Source organism: Pristiophorus japonicus, chromosome 1, assembly GCF_044704955.1.
Source record: "Pristiophorus japonicus isolate sPriJap1 chromosome 1, sPriJap1.hap1, whole genome shotgun sequence".
In the NCBI taxonomy this organism is placed as follows: Eukaryota; Metazoa; Chordata; class Chondrichthyes; family Pristiophoridae; genus Pristiophorus; species Pristiophorus japonicus.
The window spans coordinates 134,191,070-134,216,940 of NC_091977.1; the positions used below are offsets into that span (position 1 = coordinate 134,191,070).

At 43.6% G+C, this 25,871-nt stretch overlaps 1 protein-coding gene across 1 annotated transcript in view; it reads right to left on the bottom strand.

Annotated features, from left to right (window-relative positions):
* srfbp1 (serum response factor binding protein 1) overlaps positions 1-25,871 on the bottom strand; it is a 307,607-nt gene that overhangs the window by 186,345 nt on the left and 95,391 nt on the right. The gene's annotated exons all lie outside the window — the stretch shown is intronic.

Genomic DNA, 25,871 nt, shown 5'->3' on the forward strand with positions numbered 1-25,871 from the left:
GTAACAGTTTATACTTCAGTATCAAATAGAACATTACCAGGCCAAATTCCAAGAACCTTGCTAATGGCTAAAAAGAAACAGGCTTTGTAGGCATAAGCATGCCTATCCAGTTATGTTTTAATGTTATTCTTGGATCTTCTGGTTCAAAATACACAACACAAGTTAAAAAGTTAATAACATTATTTTATAAACTTATAAATTTGTTAAAATTAGTCAAGTATGGAGTTAGAACTTCTAATTTTGCTCTAAAGTTTCAAACATCATCTGTGAGGCTTCAAACAATTTATTGCACAAAGATTCAGCCATTCAAAATCTTTGCATGTTTTAGAATAGCTGAGCCAACTGACAAAAAATGCCATTGAAGTGAAAGGATATTAAGTAAACTAAGCAACTTCATTTAGTTCAGACAACTAGCCTTCAGTTATAAGTCTGCTAAACGACCCTCCCTTTGTATCATCATTGGTACTGAGCATTCCTGCTACTTTGGTTCTATTCAGGAACTGGCAGAAAAAAATAGAAAAGCAAATTATAATTTAAATGGAGAAAAATTGCAAAGTGCTACAGTACAGAGGGATCTGGGGGTCCTTGTGCATGAAACACAAAAAATTAGTATGTAGGCACAGCAAGTAAACAGGAAGGCAATTGGAATGTTGGCCTTTATTGCAGGAAGGCTAAAATATAAAAGCAGAGAAGTCCTGCTACAACTGTACAGGGTATTGGAGAGGCCACACCTAGAGTACTACGTACAGTTTTGGTCTCCGTATTTAAGGAAGGATATACTTGCATGGGAGGCTGTTCAGAGAAGGTTCACTAGGTTGATTCCAGAGATGAGGGGGCTGACTTATGAAGATAGGTTGAGCCTATACTCATTGGAGTTCAGAAGAATGAGAAGTGATCTTATCGAAACATATAAGATAATGATGGGGCTAGACAAGGTGGTTGCAGAGAGGATATTTTCACTCAGGGGAAAACTTAAACTAGGGGACAAAGTCTCAGAATAAGGTGCCGTCCATTTAAAACTGAGATGAGGAGGAATTTCTTCTCTCAGTGGGTTGTAAATCTATGGAATTTTCTGTCCCAGAGAGCTGTGGAGGCTGGGTCATTGAATATATTTAAGGCAGAGACAGACAGATTTTTGAGCGATAAGGGAGTAAAGGGTTATGGGGAACGAGCCGGGAAGTGGAGCTGAGTCCATGATCAGATCTTATTAAATGGCGGAGCAGACTCGAGGGGCCAGGTGGCCTACTCCTGCTCCGATTTCTTATGCTCTTATGTTCTCCCTAAACCCTTCCATCTCTCTCCACCTTTAAAATCTATCTTAAAACAAAATGCTCACCCCATCTAATTTCTTCCTTTCTGTTCTGAGGTCAGTTTTCTGATGCCTAGTTGTGAAGCAGTTTGGGACATTTTTTTATATTGAAGGCGCTATATAATTCCAAGTTGTGTTTGCAGCAGACTGTTCTTTACATTTCCGCATATACAGCATATAGTCAGAGCAATGCAAGAACCTCTCACCTGTAAATATCTGAAGTCCATATACTTATTGCTCTACTTCAAGTTCCATGCTCATTGCAATAAAACGTATAATTGATTAGAATCTTAAGTATTGAATGCGGGAATATTTGCTGCACTGAATAGTGTTTATGGACATCAGTTTTGCCACATCACAATTTAAACTCATCAAATATACAAGTACTGCATTTCAACTAGTCATATTTACTAAACTACCTGTATCTAGCTTGCATCTAGTGTCAAAAATATATATAAAAAGAGGAAAAGTGGCAGTCTTGCATTTTAGTTTTCTTCTGACAACTGAAGATTTAGCAACACCTACCAACTCAAAAACGTACCCTCACTGACTGCATGTGTCTATTAAGACTTGGAGCAATTGGACTCTTTAGCCTATAAATACAAAGTGGGCCTCTCATGGTATTGGCGGGGACAGGCCAACTGAAATACAGATCGACTGTTGCAACACAATATTACATGGGACAATACTCCTTAGCAAAGTAGCCAACAACCAAGAAGCAAAAAGCTGTGCTATTGCCTACCCAAATTTAGCATTTAAACTTCTTTACGTAGCACTTTTGATGTTCTATGCAATTTATTCAAGATGCAAACTTATGTTTGCAACCTAGTTGGATAGGATATAAAGCCACAAGATATGCTCCAACAAAGCAATTTTCCAATGGGAAATGGAATAAAACTAGCCATTTAATGCACTTTAAAGATGGCCCCCATAACTGCCCAACTCCAACATATTCCTATGCAGTGCTACAGAAACAAAGAGCAGAATATGGAGAGGTTTCCTTTCACCCAACATATATTTAATCACTTCTTCTTTCAATTCTTTGAATCTTAATCTCTGCCATTTAACAGCAGGACTGCATGTCAGATGCTGCCACTCAGCTGAAGAGATCCTTCCAAATTGCCAGGGGATATAACTTGTGTCTCCCAACAGAGGGAGCAAGCCAAGTGCCAGAGTCATTAAGGCAACTCTGTCAAATATGATTACTGATATGTATCTGGACTTGTATATACGCTGTACAGCCACCAGAGGGCTCAACCCCCGGAGTCCCAAGGGATCTCATAATCCCTTGGGAGCACAGGTATTTAAGAGTGCTTCACAGGTTGGAGGGGCACTCTGGAGACCTGCAATAAAAGACCAAGGTCACACTTTACTTTGAGCTCACAGTGTTCAGTCTGACTCTTTCTCCATGCACTACAATTACTATTCTCCCAATCTAGTGAGAACTACTGGAAGGGAACTGATTACATAGAGCAGTGTTGCTCATCAATGAATAGAATAAAAACATTAGCATTACTGCTCTGGCACCTAGATATGTAGCAAAGAAATACATTAGTTCTGCATTCCCTATTATTAGACAATAATCCAAATCCAAGCTGTCATTTGTAAGATTACAACTTCAGCCTAAAGCTGAAGGGCATGAGTGAGAGCAAGAGGAAGAGAGAAAAAAGAAAATGAGAAAGAGAGACAGGAATAAATAGTTATATCGAAACTGCAAACAACAAGTAAACTGGTAGGCAGGTGACATTTTACATAGCATTGATCTTACCATGACATGAATGAAAAGTACTGCCCAAATTAATCCTCTCCCTAAAGAAAGACTTGCATTTATATAGTGCCTTTCACGACCACCTGACATCTCAAAGCGCTTTACAGCCAATGAAGCACTTTTGGAGTGTAGTCACTGTTGTAATGTGGGAAACGCGGCAGCCAAATTGCGCTCAGGAAGCTCCCACAAATAGCAATGTGATAATGACCAGATAAACTGTTTTTGCTATGTTGATTGAGAGATAAATATTGGTCAGGACACCAGGGATAACTCCCCTGTTCTTCTTCAAAATAATGCCATGGGATCTTTTATCTCCACCTGAGAAAACAGACGGGACCTCGGATTAACATCTCATCTGAAAGACAATGTACTGGCGTGTCAGTATTTATAGATTGATGTGCTCAAGTGCCTGGAGTGGGACTTGAACCCACAACCTTCTGACTCAGAGGCAAGTGTGCTACCCACTGAGCCACAGCTGACACCCTAGGTGTCATCATGCTACAGGAAAAGATTCAGCAACAAATATCTGCTCTCAAACTGGCTTTAGCCAGTTCTATAAACCCAAACATAGAAAGCTGGGGAGTCTGTTAACTTTCTTGCATTTATATTGTAGCCTTTCACATGATCAGGACAAGCCAAACACCTCACATAAGAACATAAGAAATAGGAGCAACAGTAGGGGATTTGACCCAAGTCTGCTCCGCTGTTCAATAAGATCATGGCTGATCTCATCTTGGCCTCAACTCCACTTCCCTGCCCGCTCCCCATAACCCTCGAATCCCTTATCATTCAAAAATCTTTCTATCTCCACCTTAAATATATTCAATGACCCAGTCTCCACAACTCTCTGGGGTAGAGAATTCCAAAGATTTGCAACCCTCAGAAGAAATTCCTCCTCGTTTCCATTTTAAATGGGCGACCCCTTATTCTGAAACTATGCCCCTAGTTCTCGATTCCCCCACGACGGGAAACGTCCTCTCTGCATCTACCCTGTCAAGCCCCCTCAGAATTTTATACGTTTCAATAAGATCACCTCTCATTCTTCTAAACTCCAGTGAGTATAGGCCCAACCTGCTCAATTTTTCTTCCTAAGACAACCCCTTCATCTCATGTAATAACCTCGAGAACCTTTTCTGAACTGCCTCCAATGCAAGTATATCCCTCCTTAAATAAAACCAAAACTGTACGCAGTACTCCAGGTGTGGTCTCACCAACAGTTGGAGTAGAACATCCTTATTTTTATACTCTATCCCCCTTGTCAAACATTGTGATAAGTACATTATATTGCACTTTCTAACTTAGAAAGGTCAATCTATATTGGAAAAACTGTTCTTAAGGGCCTTCCACTCTCCTCTGTCTCTCTCATTTCTTAAATAGGGGTGTTGCATTTGCGGTTTTCCAATTCGCTGGGACCGCTCCAAAATCCAGGGAATTTTGATAGATTACAACCAATACATCCACTTTCTCTACAGCCACTTCTTTTAAGACCTTATGATGCAGGCCATTGGGTCCAGGGGACTTGTCCACCTTTAGTACCATTAGTTTGCCTAGTACTTTTTTCCCTAGTGAGAGTGATTGTTTTAAGTTGCCCCTTGATTATCAATTATTGGGGCAGCTAATGAAATACTTTTACTCACAGCAAATTAAATAGAAACATAGAAACATAGAAACATAGAAAATAGGTGCAGGAGTAGGCCATTCGGCCCTTCTAGCCTGCACCGCCATTCAATGAGTTCATGGCTGAACATTCAACTTCAGTACCCCATTCCTGCTTTCTCGCCATACCCCTTGATCCCCCTAGCAGTAAGGACCTCATCTAACTCCTTTTTGAATATATTTAGTGAATTGGCCTCAACAACTTTCTGTGGTAGGGAATTCCACAGGTTCACCACTCTCTGGGTGAAGAAGTTCCTCCGCATCTCGGTCCTAAATGGCTTACCCCTTATCCTTAGACTGTGACCCCTGGTTCTGGACTTCCCCAACATTGGGAACATTCTTCCTGCATCTAACCTGTCTAACCCCGTCAGAATTTTATATGTTTCTATGAGGTCCCCTCTCATTCTTCTGAACTCCAGTGAATACAAGCCCAGTTGATCCAGTCTTTCTTGATAGGTCAGTCCCGCCATCCCGGGAATCAATACTTTTGAAGTGTAGTCATTGTTCCTATGTAGGTAAATGTGGCAACCAATCTGTGCACAGAAATATTTCAGAAACAGTAAATGAAATGAGTGACTAGCCAATTTGTTTTCAGTGGCATTGTTTGAAGGAGGATCGTTAGCCAGGATAGCTCCCTGATCTTCAAAAATGTCACAGGATCTTTTATTTTCACCTGAACACATACAAACAAGGTTTCAGTTTTAACGTCTCATCCAAAAGACAGCACTGAAACATGAGTTTAGATCGGGGTGGGCAAAGTACGGCCAATGGGACTTATCAGGACCACCGGAGCTCGAGCTGCACAGTCGTCTTGAGTCTTGCGATGTGGGGCCCCGAGGAGAACTCGCTCATGGTTACTGTGGCCTGGGAGCAGGCTGCAACCCTGGACCGGGGCAATTCAAAATATAAAGCTGCTGGGTCTGTTGCTATATGTCTGCTGCAGGTCTGTTTCTTTGTTGTGTCTTGGAGCTGGTCTATTGGCTGTCTGTGGTTCTCTCCCGCTCTGACTCCATGAACCACTTTTTAAAAATCTACCAAATCTGCCGCTCATCGCTGGCTGGCAGGGGCGCTGCTGCGCGTACGCACTGGGCACTCCTCCTCTGTCGAGTCATGGCTGCTCATCTCGTGACTCTTAGTTTTACCAAAGGAAGAGACCGGCGCTGCGTCTTCCCTCTCCAATACAGATAAGGATTTACTATATGTATATACAATCCTCTTGACAAATTAATCCAATGAAATAGTAAACTGCAAAAAATTTTATTTATATGTTACATAGGTTGCACAAAAAATATCTTGCATCTTATCTGCACTAACCACCCAGTCTTTAAATGTTGCAAATGGAAGACAATAATTGGCAAGTGTGAGTAATCAGTTCTTTTTAAAATATGAATAAAATTACATTTTATGGTCAATTAAAATCTTATATATAACGTAAAACTACAAATGAGACATTCTCAGAATCACTAGAACATTTATCCTGCCACTTACCAGCACATATAATGCTAGTTCTATTACTGCAGGAGATTTCAAAATATATCATTGTAGGAATACATTTTCAAACAATATTATTTTCCAATATTACTAATTACACATACAATACTATATAGATAGCAAAAAGAACGGTTTGCTGCACTCCCAGTACCCGGAGTACGATGGCAGGGAAGTTCTCATCGTCGTCTTAGTTACGGGAGTGGATCTCGGAGCACAAGCACTTCAGGTAATGGCACACGATTGTAGTTCAGGCCTTGCGAAGCCTCGGGCTCCCGTACCCGCACTAAATTGAGAACGCCTCTTGCGTCGGAGGCCCCGCAGACTCGAGGTACGGAGACTTTCAGTACAATATGTAATCGATCGATAAATCATCTAATTCCTTTAATATTGGAAGATTTTACAATTTTACCACTACATTTTGAGTATTTGAGTTAGTATCTGACTACTATCTGAATTTATGTTTATGCAATGTTCCCTCTTTTTTTGTGTGCAGTCCCTTTAAATTTGCATGCGCAGTATCTTCCAGCGCAGGAGCCGGTGAGCAGCCTGCGTGGGACCTCGTGATTGGTGTGCAACCTTAGGGAGAACATTGATGTGCGGCCCTCAACAGTTTTCCAAAACATGTTAAGTGGCCCTCCAAATAGTTGTCCATCCCTGGCCTAGATTATGTGCTAAAATTTGTGGTGGAGTTTACACCCACAATCTTCTGACTCAGAGGCAAGAGTACGAACAGCTCAACTAAGCTGACATCCCCTTGATAAAAAGCCCATCACTTTACGGCATTTAACATTGTGGGGCAAATTGGTAGTCTACATTTCCCTTTTTAAAATTCTATTGGCACATTTAGATTTCTGTCATTAATTTAAAATAGCAGAAAGATCAAGGATAAATACACACATAAATTATTTTGAACCTTAGGTTGCATAAGAAGGTGCACCTTGACTTTGATGATTCCTTAAAGTCCTAAAGTAATCTTTGTGGAGGTAACAATAGACAATCAAAATTTCTGGTAATTTTGCTCCCTCGATGGCTACATTGATCAAGGCAGCAGAAGATTCCAAACTCGATTCCTGGTGTGTGCTGAGTTAGCTGATCTTAGTCAGGGTGATATTGAGAGTTGGCCTTGGAGGCCCTGGTTCCAGAGGTTAAAAAGTCAGTATCAAATCTACTCCTCACACCATCCTCCTACTTTATGAATCATGCACATTTTACAGTAATTACTGAAAAGAAAATCTTTAATTTAAAGATAATAATCTGAGCTTCCGAATGATGCCATTACATGGCTACGCGTTTTTAAAAAATGCTTTTAAAGCAAAATTATGCTTAGACTCACAACATGGCTAAAAATTGTTAGTTTGCATCTTTCAATGAGCCTGTTGATAAGAACCAGAAGTTTTAAACAAAATATTTTTATCAAGGTTATGGATTACCGTGGCTCATGCAAAAGTGGTGCTGAACTACAAGTTTCCTGGACCAATATGCTTATATCTAAAAATGTAAGTCATTTAGTAAGCTTTCCTGGAACATTCATTATGTTTACTGGAGCTTTCAAGTATCCGTTGATAATTTTCAGGAAGAACACTAATTCAGAAAATCACAAAAATCTAAAAACTAGTCTTGTTGTCGGTTTCTCTTTGTTTAAATGTCTACAATGTCTATTATTGAAGTAACTGGCTTCTGTTTCCCTTCTTTCCCCTTCATGCCCATGATATATGCCATCAGTCCAAAAAAAAGGGTGAATCTTTTTGTAGATGCATATATTTGATATATCTCTTATGTTTTACTTAAGTAGATAAGATTTTTTTAAATTTTATAATCCCGATGGTTCAGTGGATAATGATCAGGAAGGTCTCAAATTTGGTCTGTGCTCTGTGCTAGGGGTGCCACAATCAGCAATTGTGTTCCAAAGCTTTTCTTTTTTTTTTGGGGGGGGGGGCATGGAGAGGGAAAGAGGAAGGGAAAGAATGAAAGTGGGAAAAAAACCCATAGGAACAGAATAGACCATTTAGCCCCTGGAGCCTGTTCCGCCATTCAATGAGATCATGGCTGAACTGTGACCTAACTCAATCTACTCACCTTTGGCTCATATCCCTTAATACAAAAATCAATCAATTTCAAAATTAAAAACTGTTCTATCATCAATTGCCATTTGCGGAAAAGAGTTCCAAACTTCTACCACACTTTGTGTGTAGAAATGTTTCCTAATTTTACTCCTGAAAGGTCTGGCCCTAATTTTTAGACTATGCCCCCAGTCCTAGAGTTCCCAACCAGCGGAAATAGTTTCTCTCTATCTACCCTATCTGTTCCCCTTAATATCTTGAAAACATCAATTAAATTACCTCTTAACCTACTAGATTTTAGGGAATACAACCCGAATTTGTGTAATCTCTCCTCGTAATTTAACCCTTGGGGTAAAAAATGTAATAGATTAGCGCCGTTAGTGCTCACGAGGGACGCTAAAGGTTTATCTCCTGGGCGCTGCAATATTAGGCTTTTAGGTGCGGTGCTAATACTTAGCGCCAAGGGATGTTGTGCCAATGTGCAACACCCCAGTAGTGCCACAGAAGCCAACCTTTAGAGACGGCTTTAAACTAACTAGTGGGGGGGGGGGATTCAGGTGAGGGAAAATTAAAAAAGTCAAAGAAAAAGGAGAAGGCAATAGATCAGGGTAACACTGGGGGAATTGAAAACCAGAGCGTGCCAGGAAGGGACAGAATGTATAAACATAAAGGTGAGTTAGAAAGTGGGGTCAAAGCAGGAATAAATGGTAAAAAAACAAATTTAAAAGCTCTTTATCTGAATGCATGTAGCATTCGTAACAAAGTAGATGAGTTGACGGCACAAATAGATACAAATGGGTATGATCTGACAGCCATTACAGAGACGTGGTTGCAAGGTGACCAGGACTGTGAACTAAATATTCAGGGGTATTTGACAATTCGGAAGGACAGACAGAAAGGAAAAGGAAGTGGGATAGCACTGTTAATAAATGATGACATCGGTGTGTTAGCGAGAAACGATATTGACTCAGAAGATCAAGATGTTGAGTCAGTTTGGATGGAAGTAACAAATAATAAGGGGAAAAAGTCACTGGTGGGCGTAAGTCTATAGGCCCCCTAACAGTAGCTACACTGTTGGACCGAGTATAAATCAAGAAATAATGGAGGCTTGTAATAAAGGAACAGCAATGATCATGGGTGATTTTAACCTTCATATTGATTGGACAAAGCAAATTGGCCAGGGTAGCCTTGAGGAAGAGTTCATAGAGTTTATCCAGGACAGTTTCCTTAAACAGTACGTTGCTGAACCAACCAGGGAGCAGGCTATCTTAGATCTGGTACTGTGTAATGAGACAGGATTAATAAATGATCTTGTAGTGAAGGAATGAGTGATCATAACATGGTTGAATTTCAAATTCAGTTGGAAGGTGAGAAAGTTGGTTCTCAAACCAATGTCCTAAGCTTAAATAAAGGAAACTACAAAGGTATGAGGGCAGAGTTGGTTAAAGTGGACTGGGAAAATAGATTAAAGTATGGGACAGTTGATGAGCAGTGGCAGATATTAATAGAGATATTTCATAACTCACTACAAAAATATATCCCAATGAGAAGGAAAGACTGTGAGAGAAGAGATAACTAGCCGTGGCTAACTAAGGAAATAAGGGATGGTATCAAATAGCAAACAAGGGCACACAATGTGGCCAAGACTAATGAGAGGCCAGAGGATTGGGAAACTTTTAAAAGCCAGCAAAGAACAAGTAAAAAAATGATAAAGAGAGGGAAGATAGATTATGAAAGTAAACTAGCATGAAATATAAAAAACAGATGGTAAGAGTTTCTACAGGTACATAAAAAGGAAAAGAGTGGTTAAGGTAAATGTTGGTCCCCGGAGGATGAGACTGGGGAATTAGTAATGGAGAACAGGGAAATGGCAGAGACATTGAACAAATATTTTGTATCAGTCTTCACGGTAGAAGACACTAAAAACACCCCAATAGTGGATAATCAAGGGGCTATAGGGAGGGAGAAACGTAATACAATCACTATCACTAATGAAGTAGTACTCGGTAAAATAATGAGACTAAAGGAGAACAAGTCCCCTGGATCTGATGCCTTACATTCTAGGGGCTTGAGAGAGGTGGCTGTAGAGATAGTGGATGCATTGGTTATAATCTATCAAAATTCCCTGGATTCTGGAGCGGTCCCAGCAGATTGGAAAATTGCAAATGTAACACCCCTATTTAAAAAAGGAGGCAGATAAAAAGCAGGAAACTATGGACCAGTTAGCCTAACATCTGTTGTTGGGAAAATGCTGGAGTCCATTATTGAGGAAACAGTAGCAGGACATTTCATAAGAACATAAAAAATAGGAACAGGAGTAGGCCATACGGCCCCTCGAGCCTGCTCCGCCATTTAATAAGATCATGGCTGATCTGATCACGGACTCAGCTCCACTTCCCTGCCCGCTCCCCATAACCCCTTATCGTTTAAGAAACTGTCTATTTCTGTCTTAAATTTATTCAATGTCCCAGCTTCCACAGTTCTCTTGAGGCAGCGAATTCCAAGATTAACAACTTGCTGAGAGAAGAAATTTCTCCTCATCTCAGTTCTAAATGGGCTTCCCCATATTCTAAGATCATGCCCTCTAGTTCTAGTCTCCTTCATCAGTGGAAACATCCTCTCTGCATCCACCCTGTCAAGCTCCCTCATAATCTTAAACATTTCGATAAGATTACCTCTCATTCTTCTGAATTCCAATGAGTAGAGGCCCAACTTACTCAACCTTTCCTCATAAGTCAACCCCCTCATCCTCGGAATCAACCTAATGAACCTTCTCTGAACTGTCTCCAAAGACAGTATATCCTTTCGTAAATATGGCAACCAAAACTGCACGGAGTATTCCAGGTGTGGCCTCATCAATACCTTATATAGCTGTAGCAAGACTTCCCTGCTTTTATACTCCATCCCCTTTGCAATAAAGGCGAACATTCCATTGTGCGCCACCCTGCCTCTCGCAATGTGCAGAAGGCATTGGTCTGCCAACACTGCGCCCATTCTGTCTGCAGGCCTCTGTGGAGCAGAGAATCAGGCCCATAGGCCACGACTAATCAGTGAGAGTGAAAAATTGTTCTAAACTCTCAAAAAGTTATCCAAAATCTACTGCAGGTTTAGCAAATCTCTACAGAGAAATCCGAGAAAGTTTCCACGAAAAAAACCCGATCATACCAAACCTCCGTTCTCCTCCTCTGGTGCTCTCGAGCAGCCCGGCAAAGTGCACCGACCCAAAAAGCTGGCGGGGGCACTGGCAGAAAAAAAGCTGAGTTTTTTTTATAGTGAAAATAGGTGGAGTAGCGGAGCAACAGCAGTGCGCACTTTATTGACGTCATTACGGCCGCAAGCCCCATACCGCAGCGGGTGGGGTTTGGGGCGGAGGTGGACACCACCACAAAAACTTCCGTGCTGAATATGGGTCGTGACGGCCAGTGGACTGCAATGCGGCAGCCACTCAATTCTGCCGCATGGCCGCTGCAAAACGAACCCTGAATTTGAGCCCCACTGCTGTATGTTGTCTAATTTAGCTAAATGTTGAGTTGAGTGTTTTCTCTTGATCCAGACACCTTTATACCAGTAGGAGCTTACCAACCAAAATGGAAGCAAGTCCCTTTGCTTATTGATGTAGTAGACAATGTAGTGCGCCCCCTACTGGCACGTTTAGTATTATGATCTTTGCTGTGCCTTTCGTTCCAATTGCTTGATATACGAGATAGACTGCACTATCAATTTTTCTCGACCAAGCTCCCTCTCAGATAGATGCACCAATCTATCAGGTGTGTATCGACTACCACTGTCAACTATCATAGTGTGAGACAGCACAGAAGGAAACCATTCAGCCCATCGTTCCTGTACCAGCTCTTTGGTGAGCTATTCAATTAGTCCCACACTGCTGCTCTTTCCCTATAGCCTTGTAATTTTTTTCTCTTCAAGTATATATCCAATTCTCTTTGGCAAGTTACAACTGAATATGTTTCCACCACCCTGTCAGACAGTGCATTCCAGATCTATGTCACAAGGATTGAGCAAATGGTCTTCCTATGGTCTTGTGAAGTTTAGGACCAAGAACCGATCATTCTTGACTGATTGGGAAAGGAAAGCTCTGCAGGAGGTTAATTTGCTAAGCAGAATCAATTGAAGTGCTCACATTAAAAATTGGGCATCGGGAACTACAAAAATGGCTATTGCCATCAGGCCTTGAATTTTTAAATAACCTGTTGCTAAGATCCACAATTCTTCTTGTACAGGAGATATCTGATCCCAGAGTAAGTTAAACCGATCGGAGGGTGAAATATGTCCTGCTGTGTAGCCCGAAACAATAGTTTTAAGAATATTAGCATCTAAATAGGTTGTCGCTAAAATTTTTCAAAATGAAATGAATCCCAGTTCTTGCATAGTATTGAGTATCTGCCATGTGGCTGTTCCGATAAGTTAATCATCAATGTACGGATATATAATGCATCCTAATCATGGACAGATATGTTATGAAAATCTGGAGTGCGGAGAAGAAACTGAAGATGAATATACATTTTTAGATAAATCACAGCTAATCAGTACTATGGGCACACTGTGGTATTGTGACAATGTTAAATTTCTCCTATTTTAGCATCAGTTTAAGGCTCTGAGGGGCGGGTTTTCGGCTCACCTCCATTTCGTTTTTCGCCCCGGAGCGGCGGCAATGACGTGTTCTGGACAGGCGGTCAGCCTTCAGCGCCCCGCAGTGATCCTTGGATCTGATTTTGCGGCGACGTGGAGCACCACCGCACGGAAGAGCTGCGCCGGTGTGCAACCGGCGCGAGTTTTGACTTCAGCCTGATCAGTATACCCGAAGCACACCCCGTAGTACTGCCTGCGAAATCAGGTGGTCCAACGATACCAACTGCAGAGAGGCAAGTAATGGACTGCTAAGGTAAGTATGATTGTTTTATCTTTTAATATTTTTTCTGATTTGTGTTGTGGTGGCGTGGGAAATGTTTTGGGAATGTTTTTGACGTTTTCTTTTTTAAAAAAGGTTTTTTTTCTTCCGCCCCCCCCCGCCTCCCCCTCCCCCCCTTCCCCTCCCCCCCTCCAGGCGTCTCTCGGAGTGCTCCCGGCCCGGCTCTTTAGTTCAGGTGATTCCCATGCTAGCACCTAAGAGAGGTCTACAATGCCTCCCTTCGCGCTGCGCCCCCTGACTCAGGGCCCAGCTGCCCATTGTTACTTACTGAGATGCAAACTGTTTCCGGGCGCAAACTTTACCACCCCAAAAACATCAGCATTGGGAGAGTGCCACATCTTTTAGACAACTACAAAAATATCTCATTAAAATGAGCAACCTGATGGGCCTTGTAATGCCCAGTCTGTTCCAGGATTAGAAACTGATGACTTGGATACATATTCTGGGCTAACATGTCTGTGGATGGTCTCACAGGGAAAATGATGCGAACTAGACCTGTACCCATACTGTTAAAGTTCAAACAGTGGGAGTACATATTAGAGACACTGTTAAGTTATGATTTGGAACCTCTCTCGTGTGTTTCAAAAAAGAATCCCTCATCATTCAATGGCATTTTAAGCAATGAAAGATGCAAAATAGGTAGCTAAGAATAACAGTCTATGTCCTTAAATCTAGGGGATTCACCGTTCCCTGTAGTATCACGGAATCACTGTGAAAGAGCTCCTTAGCTCATAATAGCCATTATGGGGTAATTTTCCCCTTCACCACCTGGGCGGTAATCAAGCAGAGCGGAATATGCGCTCATTGTTGAACCCACCCAAATTTCATCCTGGTGATTTCATGAGGTGGTTAAGGTGAAAATTACAGTGCCATCCATTGCATTAATCATAATTGGCAGCACATCAATTGCGTCTGGAGTGAGAAGCTTTTCCATTTCAACATACATAACACTTCAGTCCTTGATCGGGGAAATCGATTTCTTAAATTCAAGTTGTAATTTTGAAAAATGTTTGCCAACAAAATTCAGTTTTACAGCACAAAAATATCAAATTTTAAGACTACATATTTTGACATTATTAGAGAGCATTTGAAATTTACACAGCAATATCCATAAGAAAATTATTTTTTTTCTACAGTTTTGAAATGCTTGAAATTCAGATGACTTCAAGTATTGTTTGTGTTGTACAGTAATTGATTACAGTAAAAATACTAACCAAAAATGAGGACTAAAGCAGTATTTCATTACAGTGTCAAATGGAATGTTACAATATATGGGAATCTGAAGTTTCCGAGAACTTAATCCTTTACAGCTCCACCATATTTGTTTTTAGTGACCTTATATTTTCTGCCATACAAGGAAATAGTCCTGGAACCATTGCTGTTTGAATTTTTAATCTATTTGGATCTGCCAACTCATCTATCACACTTTCCAGCTATCAAAATACATCTGCACATTCATACTGAGCCTGTTTTTAAATCTATACAGTTGCATATTTTAAGCAAATAATAATTGCAGCATGTCACAAAGACAAGTAGTTGCACAATTTTATTTACCATACATTTTAGACAAAGAAAAAATTACCCCTCAGTAAGCAGAGTTACAGCATGACGTAACATAGACCATTTACACAGACTACTGAAACCATGTAATAAAAACATACCAACTCCAGCAGCTTAACTACTGAAATGCCTTTAGCTCCTCATAAATCATTTGTAAAATATCCTATAACTGGTCAGTATTTCACATGTGGTTAAGAATGTGTTTTTTTCAGACTATTGACATCAAAGGAACACTGTGGGTAAATGAATGAGATGCTAGCTGTTCATTTAACACAGGTTACAAAGCTTCCTCCTGGTAGCTCTTTGTAGAAAACTAACAGCAATGTGTTATAGCATAAAGGATATTTAGTCCAGGCCTCTCGGAAAGAAGCAGACAATTTTCAGGAATATCGCTAGTATAGACCATGCTAATTACATTGGGCTCAAAATGAGCCCACCATCTTTTTCCGGCGCACTCACCAGAGATGCGCCGACTTTGTGGGCTGAAAAAAGCGCTGATAAAATGTCCCCCCGATTCTGGCCACTGTGTTGCCTCTCCTGGGGCTTGGCGTGACGTGGCCAGTCGATTGGGAGGCGGAGCTAGGGCCCTGCACCAGAAACCTTGCCAGCAGCTCTCCACATGCCCGTTGGAGTGTGCACGCATGCACAGTAGCTCCTGCCCCCAGCCTCTGTGTGCGTGCTGCAGCGTGAGACCCGATGCGTCCCACCCCTATCCCAGGCCGAGTGGCCTCCCGCACAGGCCAGCCCGCTGCCTTCCTGGGCTAAAAGGCCACAACAAGCAGGTTGGTGCGGGGCCCAAGCCGGGGCAATGGGGATGGGGGGGGGGGTAGTTTTGATCCTGGCGAGGGGAGGGGGGGAATTCCGAACCGCAGGTTCGATCACCGACCCCATGGGGGTAGAGGGTTCCGATCCCGATCCCGTGGGCGGTCCGATCCCCAACCTCTAGGGAAGATCTGATCCCCAGACGTGTCCGATCTCTGACCCCTGGTGCTGTTCTGATCCTGGAGGGTCTGATCCGCGACCCCAGGTGGTAGGGTTGTTTGTAAGGGGCGGGCTGATGGTGGGTGAAGGGGTTAATAGGGTTAGAGCGAAATTGCTGTGCTTGAGAAAACAAAACAGTTGACTTAGCATGTACTGAAGGACAGGATGCGATAAGCAATTGCGAGGTCACAAGACGCTGAGCAACATGGAAACCAGCTGCCAGCTAGAGGAAAGAGGTCAACTGCACACCAGATGCTGGCCAAAGATAAGGAAGTGAGCTGGACAAACACGACTATAAAACTGCTGTGTAGGGACTTTTGAAATGTCAGATGATCAGGTCATATGGAAGCAGTCTCATGTGACCTTTGCGGTTTACGACTTTAAATATGCTGTATGTGTAACACCAAATTGAGTTGTTGCCTGGTTGAGGGACCTACATACAACTCCCCTGGTACCTTGTATTAATAAACTGTGTGTGTTTTCAACTCTCTAACGTAGTCTCGGAGTAGATTTATTTCTACCTCGGGGTTTTCCCCCAACAGTGGGTGAGCTTAGGCGGCTGGGAGAACATAAGAATTACGAGCAGGAGGTGCTTCTATTTTTTATTTGGATATTTTGAAAAAATTATGTAAATATGTTTTGTCTCTTTACTTCTTTTATTTTTGTAGTTTAAGCTTCTATGAATGCTTCTGTTGTATAGTAAATTAACTTTGCGAAGTTTGTCATATGATGTCCTGTATAGCTGTTTGATCCTATTCACATTCTTTAGTCAAGTCATTAAGTTCTGCTGGTCTCCGATGTACCAACCTGCGCTGATTTCTTAACTCTCCGCAAGGGTTTTCTGTGCGGCCACAAGTGGTCACATACGCTGGCCTAAGTTATTTTGGAGTAACTATCAGCTGTCCAAAGTGGCCAAAATGGGCGTAGGTGGCTGGTAATGCCCCCTTTTGATAAAAACTAAACTAAACTAAAAAAATCCTAACTAACTCACTTACACTGACGCAAATTGAATGTGCAAAATGGGGATTATATAAGAGGTGGCAGTTGGAAAGTAGTCCAATCCACAGAAAAATACGATGCAGGTATAAGCTATATGCTACCAAGTCCCAACTTGTAACCCAAGTAATTATTTTCATGGATCTGTGTACATAAAACACAGTTTTTCTGAATGATATGAAACTTGATGACTAATAATAGGTTGCAAAGTCAAAAGTCTAGTTGCTTTACTAATCCACTGCACAGTTTCTACAACATGTACTGTAGAATTTCTGCAGTTACTTCTATTAAAGATATTTTAAGATATGAAATTTGAGGACTAAAATCAAGCTAATCAAGCTAATCGTAACCGGTTATTAATCATCGACTTACAAAGTGTAACATTGCTTTATTAATACTGCAAAAATAGTTTAGCTATGATTAAAGCTTAGAGGACTGCATGACCCAATGGCATTTATCCCCAAATGCTGGGGGAATTTGAAGTTATAGATGAGCCAATTGCTCATGTATTCAATAGCTCACAAATCTGGGTTGGTTCCTTTGGATTGACGGGTCCCATTTAAAAAAAAATGCTAGAATTTATTATTAGGGATGTGGTAACCGAGCACTTAGAAAATCATAATATGTAAGGGAAATCGTGTCTGACAAATCTGTCAGAGTTTTTTGAGGTTGGAACTATCAGGGGAGATAGGGGGGAACCAGTTGATGTAGTGTTTTTGAATTTTCAAAAAGCATTCAATAAAGTACCACACATGAGGTTATCACACAAAATTACGCATGGATTGAGGATTGGTTAATGGACAGAAAACAGAGTAGGAATAAATGGGTCATTTTCAGGTTGGCAAGCTGTAATTTGTGGAATAAAATACTTGGATTTATATAGTACCTTTCATGACCACCGGACGTCTGAAAGCGCTTTACAGCCAATGAAATACTTTTGGAGTGTAGTCACTGTTGTAATGTGGGAAACGCGGCAGCCAATTTGTGCACAAGCAAGCTCCCACAAACATCAATGTGATAATGACCAGATAATCTGTTTTTGTTATGTTGACTGAGGGATAAATATTGGCCAGGACAACGCCCCTGCTCTTCTTTGAAATAGTACCATGGGATCTTTTACGTCCACTTCAGAGAACAGACAAGGCCTCGGTTTAATGTCTCATCCGAAAGACAGCACCGCCAACAATGCAGCGCTCCCTCAGCACCGCACTGGCATGTCAGCCTAGATTTTTGTGCTCAAATCCCTGGAGTGGGATTTGAACCTACAACCTTCTGACTCTGAGGTGAGAGTGCTATCAACTGAGCTACAGCTGACACCGCAAGGAGCAGTGTTTGGGCCTCAGCTATTTATAATACAGGTTGAACCGCGCAAAACTGGCATTCTTTTATCCGGCAACCTCCCTTGGTCCGGCATCATTCCTGCCCCCGGGGGAGCGCATGCGCAGATTACGGCCGGGTTGTTGACAGCAGCGTTGTCAGCATTACCCGGTAACAATTACTTTCTAATTCGTCGACGTTTAATACAGCAGCCGCTTTCTGGTCTTTAAATCTTTCCTCCTCTCTCCAGTGCTCTTTCTCCCCCCCACCGTCCCCGCCCCCCCCGTCAACGGCCGCTGGACCCGAAATGCTGCGCAGTAGGCTTCTGCACAATGTCATTGTTAGCAGCGTTGTCAGCAGTGGCAAACCAGCATCGCAAGAGATGGAGGCCCGAGATTGCGCAAATCCAACTTCGGGTGAATCGGGATTAAATGCTGTGCAGTAGCCTTCTGCGCAGCGCATGTGCAAATCCAGCTTTGGGATCGGGATGTCATCTTGTGAAGCAACGTTGAATAAAGCAGGCCGGAGAATGAGCATGGTGGAGGCTGTCAGGGGCATGAGCGCTGTCATCAGGACCAGGTAAGTTGAGGGTCGGCGTGACCTCCTGTCGTCCGGCAAATTCCCTTGTCCAGCACAGGCCAGGTCCTGAGGGTGTCAGATTTGAAAGGTTCAACCTGTATATATTAATAACTTAGATGGGGGAACAGAGTGTAAACTTTGCTGACGGTACAAAGCTAGGTGGGAAAGTAAGCTGTGAGGAGGATACAAAGCGATATAGACAAGTTAAGTAAGTGAGCAAGAACATGGCAGATGGAATATAATGTGGAGAAGTGTGAAGTTATCCACTTTGGTAGGAAAAATAGAAAAGCAGAATATTTTTTAAAAGGAGAGAGGCTGGGAAATGTTGGTGTTCAGAGGGAGCTGGGTGTCCTTGTACACAAATCAGAGAATGTTAATATGCAGGTTCAGAAAGCAATTAGGAATGGTATGTTAGCCTTTATGACAAAGAGAGGGGAAGTCTTACTAAAGTTGTATAGGGCCTTGGTGAACCCACACCTGAATAACTATGTAAAGTTTTGGTCTCCTTACCTACGGAAGGATATACTTGCCTTAAAGGGAGTACAACAAAGGTTCACTAGAGTGATTCCTGGGATGTCCAACGAGTAGAGATTCAGTAGACTAGACCTATATTCCCTAGAGTTTAGAAGGATGAGAAGTGATCTCATTGAAACATATAAAATTCTTAAGGGGCTTGACAGGGTAGACGCTGGGAGGATGTTTCCCCTGGCTAAACAGCCTAAAACTAGGTGTCAGTCTCAGAATATGAGGACTACGGTGAGGAGAAATCTCTTCACTCAAAGGGTTGTGAATCTTTGGAATTCTCTACCCCAGAGAGCTGTGGGATACTCAGTCATTGAGTATATTCAAGACAATGAACTCTGCAAATGATTCAGTAGCTCACCGAGGTCCAAGTTGTCATGTATGTAACTTTCATGTAACAACACTGTAATACTGTATATACTTGACCACAGGGGGTGAACTTGTAGGAGACACTCCTCACCTGGTCATCCAGGTATATAAAAAGGGAGGTCCCACATAGGATCAGCACTTCTTGGTCCTGTGAATAAAGGTGCAGGTCACAGAGTGACCTCTTCCATAGAATGTGCCTCGTGTGGATTTGTGGTATTGTGTAAGGACTTTACATTGGCGACGAGAAACAGGAATCAACGACCCACGAGAATGGCCACCGGTAGCACAGAGGAACGGTACTGTGTTGGTGAGGACTGGGATGGTTTCATTGAGAGGCTTTGGCAGAGCTTTGTCACAAAGGACTGGCTGGGAGATGCAGCGACCGACAAGCGAAGGGCTCATCTACTGACCAGCTGTGGATCGAAGACTTACGCGCTCGTGAAAGACCTGCTAGCACCCGAGAAGCCGGCGGACAAAACCTTTGAAAAGCTCAGCAAAGTAATCAGTGAGCACCTCAAACCGGCGAGCAGCATACATATGGCCCGACACAGATTTTATACCCACCGACGTCGGGAAGGACAGAGCATACCGGACTTCGTTGCGGACCTCCAGCGCTTTGCCAGCCTCTGTAAGTTCACAGACTCCTGCAGAGGGGAGATGCTAAGGGATTTCTTTAATGAGGGCATCGGTCATGCCGGGATTTTCAGAAAGTTAATCGAGACCAAGGACTTGACCTTGGAAGCGGCGGCGTTGCTGGCTCAGACTTTTATGGCGGGGGAGGAGGAAACCAAGATAATATACGCGCGCAACTCTGACTCCTCCAACGTGGCAATGGATCAAGGGGTCAATATCATAAACACGACTCAGAGCCCACCAGGCAGGCAAGGGCAGTTCGAAACATCCCAGGCAGCAATAGACCACAGAACAGGTTTTCAACACAGACAATGGCAGGCTGAACGGACATTTACGCCATCCCAGTGGACAATGCATTCTGGGATGGGGCCATTGACACCCACTGACAGCGTGCTCAAGAGCAGTCAAAGGGACAATCAGCGAGGAATGCCTGGTAACAGCTCTTTTGTTCACAACAATGGGAATCTCAGTTCCTGCTGGAGGTGTGGGGGCAGACATGCTGCCAGGACTTGCAGGTTTCAACAGTTCGCCTGCAGAAATTGTAACCTCACTGGCCATTTAGCTAGAATGCGTAGGAGGCCTGCGACCAGGCTAATTTACGAGGCGGGTGGACCAGAAGAGGGGTCTGCGAGGCAAGATGATGCGTGGGGCAATGGACGCTGAAGTTCAGCGGGTTCATGTAGCAAACATTCACAGCTCATATACCAAAACGCCACCTATGATGATGAAGGTCCTATTAAACGGCATCCCAGTATGCATGGAGCTGGACACGGGGGCCAGACAGTCACTCTTGAGCGTTCAACAATTCGTAAAGCTATGGCCACTCAAAGCTAGCAGACCCAAACTAGAACGCATTGAGACTCAATTACGGACGTACACCAAAGAAATCATTCCAGTGCTAGGCAGTGCAATGTTGGCGGTCACACACAATGGATCAGTGAACCGGCTGCCGCTCTGGATTGTCCCGGGCATTGGTCCCGCATTGTTGGGGAGGAGATGGTTAGCTGAGATGAACTGGAAATGGGGGGATGTGCACTCAGTGTCATCTGTGGAGCGAAGTTCATGCTCACAGGTCCTACAGCAATTTGAGTCGGTATTGCAACCTGGCGTCGGGACATTCAAAGGTACCAAAGTAGTGATTCGCATCACCCTGGACGCCAGATCAGTGCACCACAAAGCCAGAGCTGTGCTGTATGTGATGCGGGAGAAAATTGAAAGCGAATTGGACCGTTTGCTGAGAGAGGGCCTGTTGAATTCAGCGACTGGGCGAGCCCCATTGTTCCCGTCCTAAAAGCGGATGGCTCGGTCAGGATCTGTGGCGACGACAAGGCCACTATCAACTGGGTGTCCCTACAAGAACAATACCCGCTTCCGAGAGCGGAGGATCTTTTTGCCACGCTGGCAGGCGGCAAGCTGTTCACCAAGTTGGAACTCACTTCAGCCTACATGACCCAAGAACTGGCCGACGAATCCAAACTACTGACCACAATCACCACGCACAAGGGACTGTTTGTTTACAACAGGTGCCCATTTGGCATTCGATCAGCGGCCGCGATCTTTCAAAGAAACATGGAAAGCCTGCTCAAATCCATTCCTGGAACGATCGTATTCCAGGACGATATCCTATCACGGGTCGGGACACCGAGGAACATCTCCACAACCACAAAATTCTCTGGACTCTGGGGAGGTACCAGCGGATTGGAAAGCAGCTAATGTAACGCCTCTGTTTAAAAAAGGGGGCAGACAAAAGGCAGGTAACTATAGGCCGGTTAGTTTAACATCTGTAGTGGGGAAAATGCTTGAAACTATCATTAAGGAAGAAATAGCGGGACATCTAGATAGGAATAGTGCAATCAAGCAGACACAGCATGGATTCATGAAGGGGAAATCATGTTTAACTAATTTACTGGAATTCTTTGAGGATATAACGAGCATGGTGGATAGAGGTGTACCGATGGATGTGGTGCATTTAGATTTTCAAAAGGCATTCAATAAGGTGCCACACAAAAGGTTACTGCAGAAGATAAAGGTACGCGGAGTCAGAGGAAATGTATTAGCATGGATAGAGAATTGGCTGGCTAACAGAACAGCAGAGAGTCGGGATAAATGGGTCCTTTTCGGGTTGGAAATCGGTGGTTAGTGGTGTCCCACAGGGATCGGTGCTGGGACCACAACTGTTTACAATATACATAGGTGACCTGGAAGAGGGGACAGAGTGTAGTGTAACAAAATTTGCAGATGACACAAAGATTAGTGGGAAAGCGGGTTGTGTAGAGGACACAGAAAGGCTGCAAAGAGATTTAGATAGGTTAAGCGAATGGGCTAAGGTTTGGCAGATGGAATATAATGTCGGAAAGTGTGAGGTCATCCACCTTGGGAAAAAAAACATTAAAAGGGAATATTATTTGAATGGGGAGAAATTACAACATGCTGCGGTGCAGAGGGACCTGGGGGTCCTTGTACATGAATCCCAAAAAGTTAATTTGCAAGTGCAGCAGGTAATCAGGAAGGCGAATGGAATGTTGGCCTTCATTGCGAGAGGGATGGAGTACAAAAGCAGGGAGGTCCTTCTGCAACTGTATAGGGTATTGGTGAGGCCGCACCTGGAGTACTGCGTGCAGTTTTGGTCACCTTACTGAAGGAAGGATATACTAGCTTTGGAGGGGGTACAGAGACGATTCACTAGGCTGATTCCTGAGATGAGGGGGTTACCTTATGATGATAGATTGAGTAGACTGGGTCTTTACTCGGAGTTCAGAAGGATGAGGGGTGATCTTATAGAAACATTTAAAATAATGAAAGGGATAGACAAGACAGAGGCAGAGAGGTTGTTTCCACTGGTCGGAGAGACTAGAACTAGGGGGCACAGCCTCAAAATACGGGGGAGCCAATTTAAAACCGAGTTAAGAAGGAATTTCTTCTCCCAGAGGGTTGTGAATCTGTGGAATTCTCTGCCCAAGGAAGCAGTTGAGGCTAGCTCATTGAATGTATTCAAGTCACAGATAGATAGATTTTTAACCAATAAGGGAATTAAGGGTTACGGGGAGAGGGCGGGTAAGTGGAGCGGAGTCCACGGCCAGATCAGCCATGATCTTGTTGAATGGTGGAGCAGGCTCGAGAGGCTAGATGACCTAGTCCTGTTCCTAATTCTTATGTTATGTTAACCTGGAACAGGTGCTGCGCCGACTGGACCGGGTAGGCCTGTGACTCAAGAAACCTAAGTGTGTGTTTTTAGCTCCCGAAGTCGAGTTTCTGGGCAGGAGGGTTGCTGCAGACACGATCCGGCCTTCCAAATCCAAAACAGAGGCGATTCGATGAGCACCCAGGCCGTGTAACACATCGGAGTTGCGTTCATTTCTGGGACTCTTGAACGATTTCGGGAACTTTCTGCCGAACTTAAGCACATTGTTGGAGCCACTACATGTGCTCCTGCGTAAGGGTTGCGATTGGTTTTGGGGGGACTGTCAAGAACGGGCTTTCAATCGGGCGCGTAACCTACTCTGTTCAAATAAGTTGCTGACCCTGTACAACCCCTGTAAGAAATTAGTTCTGACATGTGATGCATCATCCTATGGGGTTGGGTGCGAGTTGCAGCAGGGTAATGCTGAGGGGCAACTCCAACCTGTGGCTTATGTCTCCAGGTCGCTCTCTCAAGCAGAACGTGGATATGGGATGGTTGAGAAGGAAGCACTCGCATGTGTCTATGGGGTGAAAAAGATGCACCAGTGCCTTTTTGGCAGGAGGTTCGAATTAGAAATGGACCACAAGCCGTTAACATCCCTGTTGTCAGACAGCAAGGCTGTCAATGCCAATGCATCAGCTCGCATACAACGATGGGCTCTCACGCTGGCTGCGTATGACTACACCATCTGGCACCGGCCGGGCACTGAAAATTGCGCTGACGCGCTCAGCAGATTTCCACTGGCCACCACTAAGGGGTCAGCGGAGGAAAGCGCAGAGATGGTCATGGCCGTTGATGCCTTTGATAGCGCAGGCTCCCCCATCACAGCCTGCCAGATGAAAATCTGGACCAACAGAGATCCCCTCCTATCTTTGATTAAGAAATGTGTCCTGACTGGGGATTGGGCGCCCGCACACGGAGCATGCCCTGAGGAGGACAGACCGTTTCACAGGCGGATGGATGAGCTCTCCATCCAAGCTGACTGCCTACTATGGGGCAGCCGGATAGTCATGCCCCAGAGGGGCAGGGAAGCTTTCATCAGGGAACCATGTCAGGACAGCACTGTTCAAGCCGACCTCCAATGGCCAGGCGGAACGTGCGGTCCAAATCATAAAACAAGGCATGTTCAGGATTCAAGGTCCCTCGCTTCAATGCCGCCTATCGCGCCTCCTGCTGGCCTATAGGTCCCGGCCGCATTCGTTCACGGGGGTCCCGCCCGCGGGGCTCCTTATGAAAAGTACACTCAAAACTCGGCTGTCCCTCATTCATCCTGTCTTGTCCGACATTGTTGAGGGCAAGCGCCAGTCCCAAAATGAGTACCATGACCAAAATTTAAGGGGGAGAAATTGGTGACCCTGTATTTGTTCTCAATCACACTTTGGGGCCCAAATGGCTTGAAGGTACTGTAATAGACTAAGAGGGGAATAGAGTCATCGTGGTTAAACTTAACAATGGGCAGATATGCCGCAAGCATCTGGACCAAGTAAAAAAAAGGTTCAGCATGGACAGTGAGGAACCTGAGGAAGATCATGAGATGGTATTCACACCACCGCCAGTAAACAAGCAACAAGAACATTCAGCAGCATGCACAGGCCCTGCGGTCAGCCCGGACAGGCCGGAATCACCACAGGGGACAGACACGCAGGCCAAGGCTCAACAGCCAGAGCCCCAACTCTGGGAGCGCAGACCACCCGAAAGACTTAACCTGTGATCCCAATAAGACATTGGGGGGGAGGTGATGTCATATATGTAACCTTCATGTAACAACACTGCAATACTGTATATACTTGAGAAATGCACACCTTGACCACAGAAGGTGAACTTGTGCGAGACACTCCTCACCTGGTCATCCAGGTATATAAAAAGGGAGGTCCCACACAGAATCAGCACTTCTTGGTCCTGTGAATAAAGGTGCAGGTTACAGAGTGACCTCGTCCATAGAATGTGCCTCGTGTGGATTTGTGGTACTGTGTAAGGACTTTACACAAGTGATTATAAATCTCATCCATATAATGTCCCAACAGTGTCCCTAAACCAAAAATCTATCAAGCTCGGTCTTGATTTTTGGATATTAAGGGAGTCAAGGGATAGAGGATAGTGCGGGAAGGTGACATTGAGGTAAAAGGTCAGCCACAATCTTATTGAATGGCAGAGCTGGGTCGAAGGACTGAATGGCCTACTACTGCTCTTATTTCTTATGTTCTTAAATCAGAACCTTTTTTTATTATAGACACATTGTGTAGGATATTGGTTTAGGGACAATGTTGGGAAGCATTATATGGATGAGATTTATGATCACTTGAACTTCAGTGAGCTACTGAATCATTTGCAGTAATCATTGTTTATTATGACTTTAAGAAGTGTAGGTCCTGTCTCATGAATTTGATTGAGCACTTTGAGGAAATGACCAGAATGGTGGATGAAAGTAGTCCTATTTGATGTTGCATATTTTGACCTCAAAATTAGTTGATAAAATACTGCATAGAAGGCCATTAGAAAAAGTTAGATCACAAGGGAATACA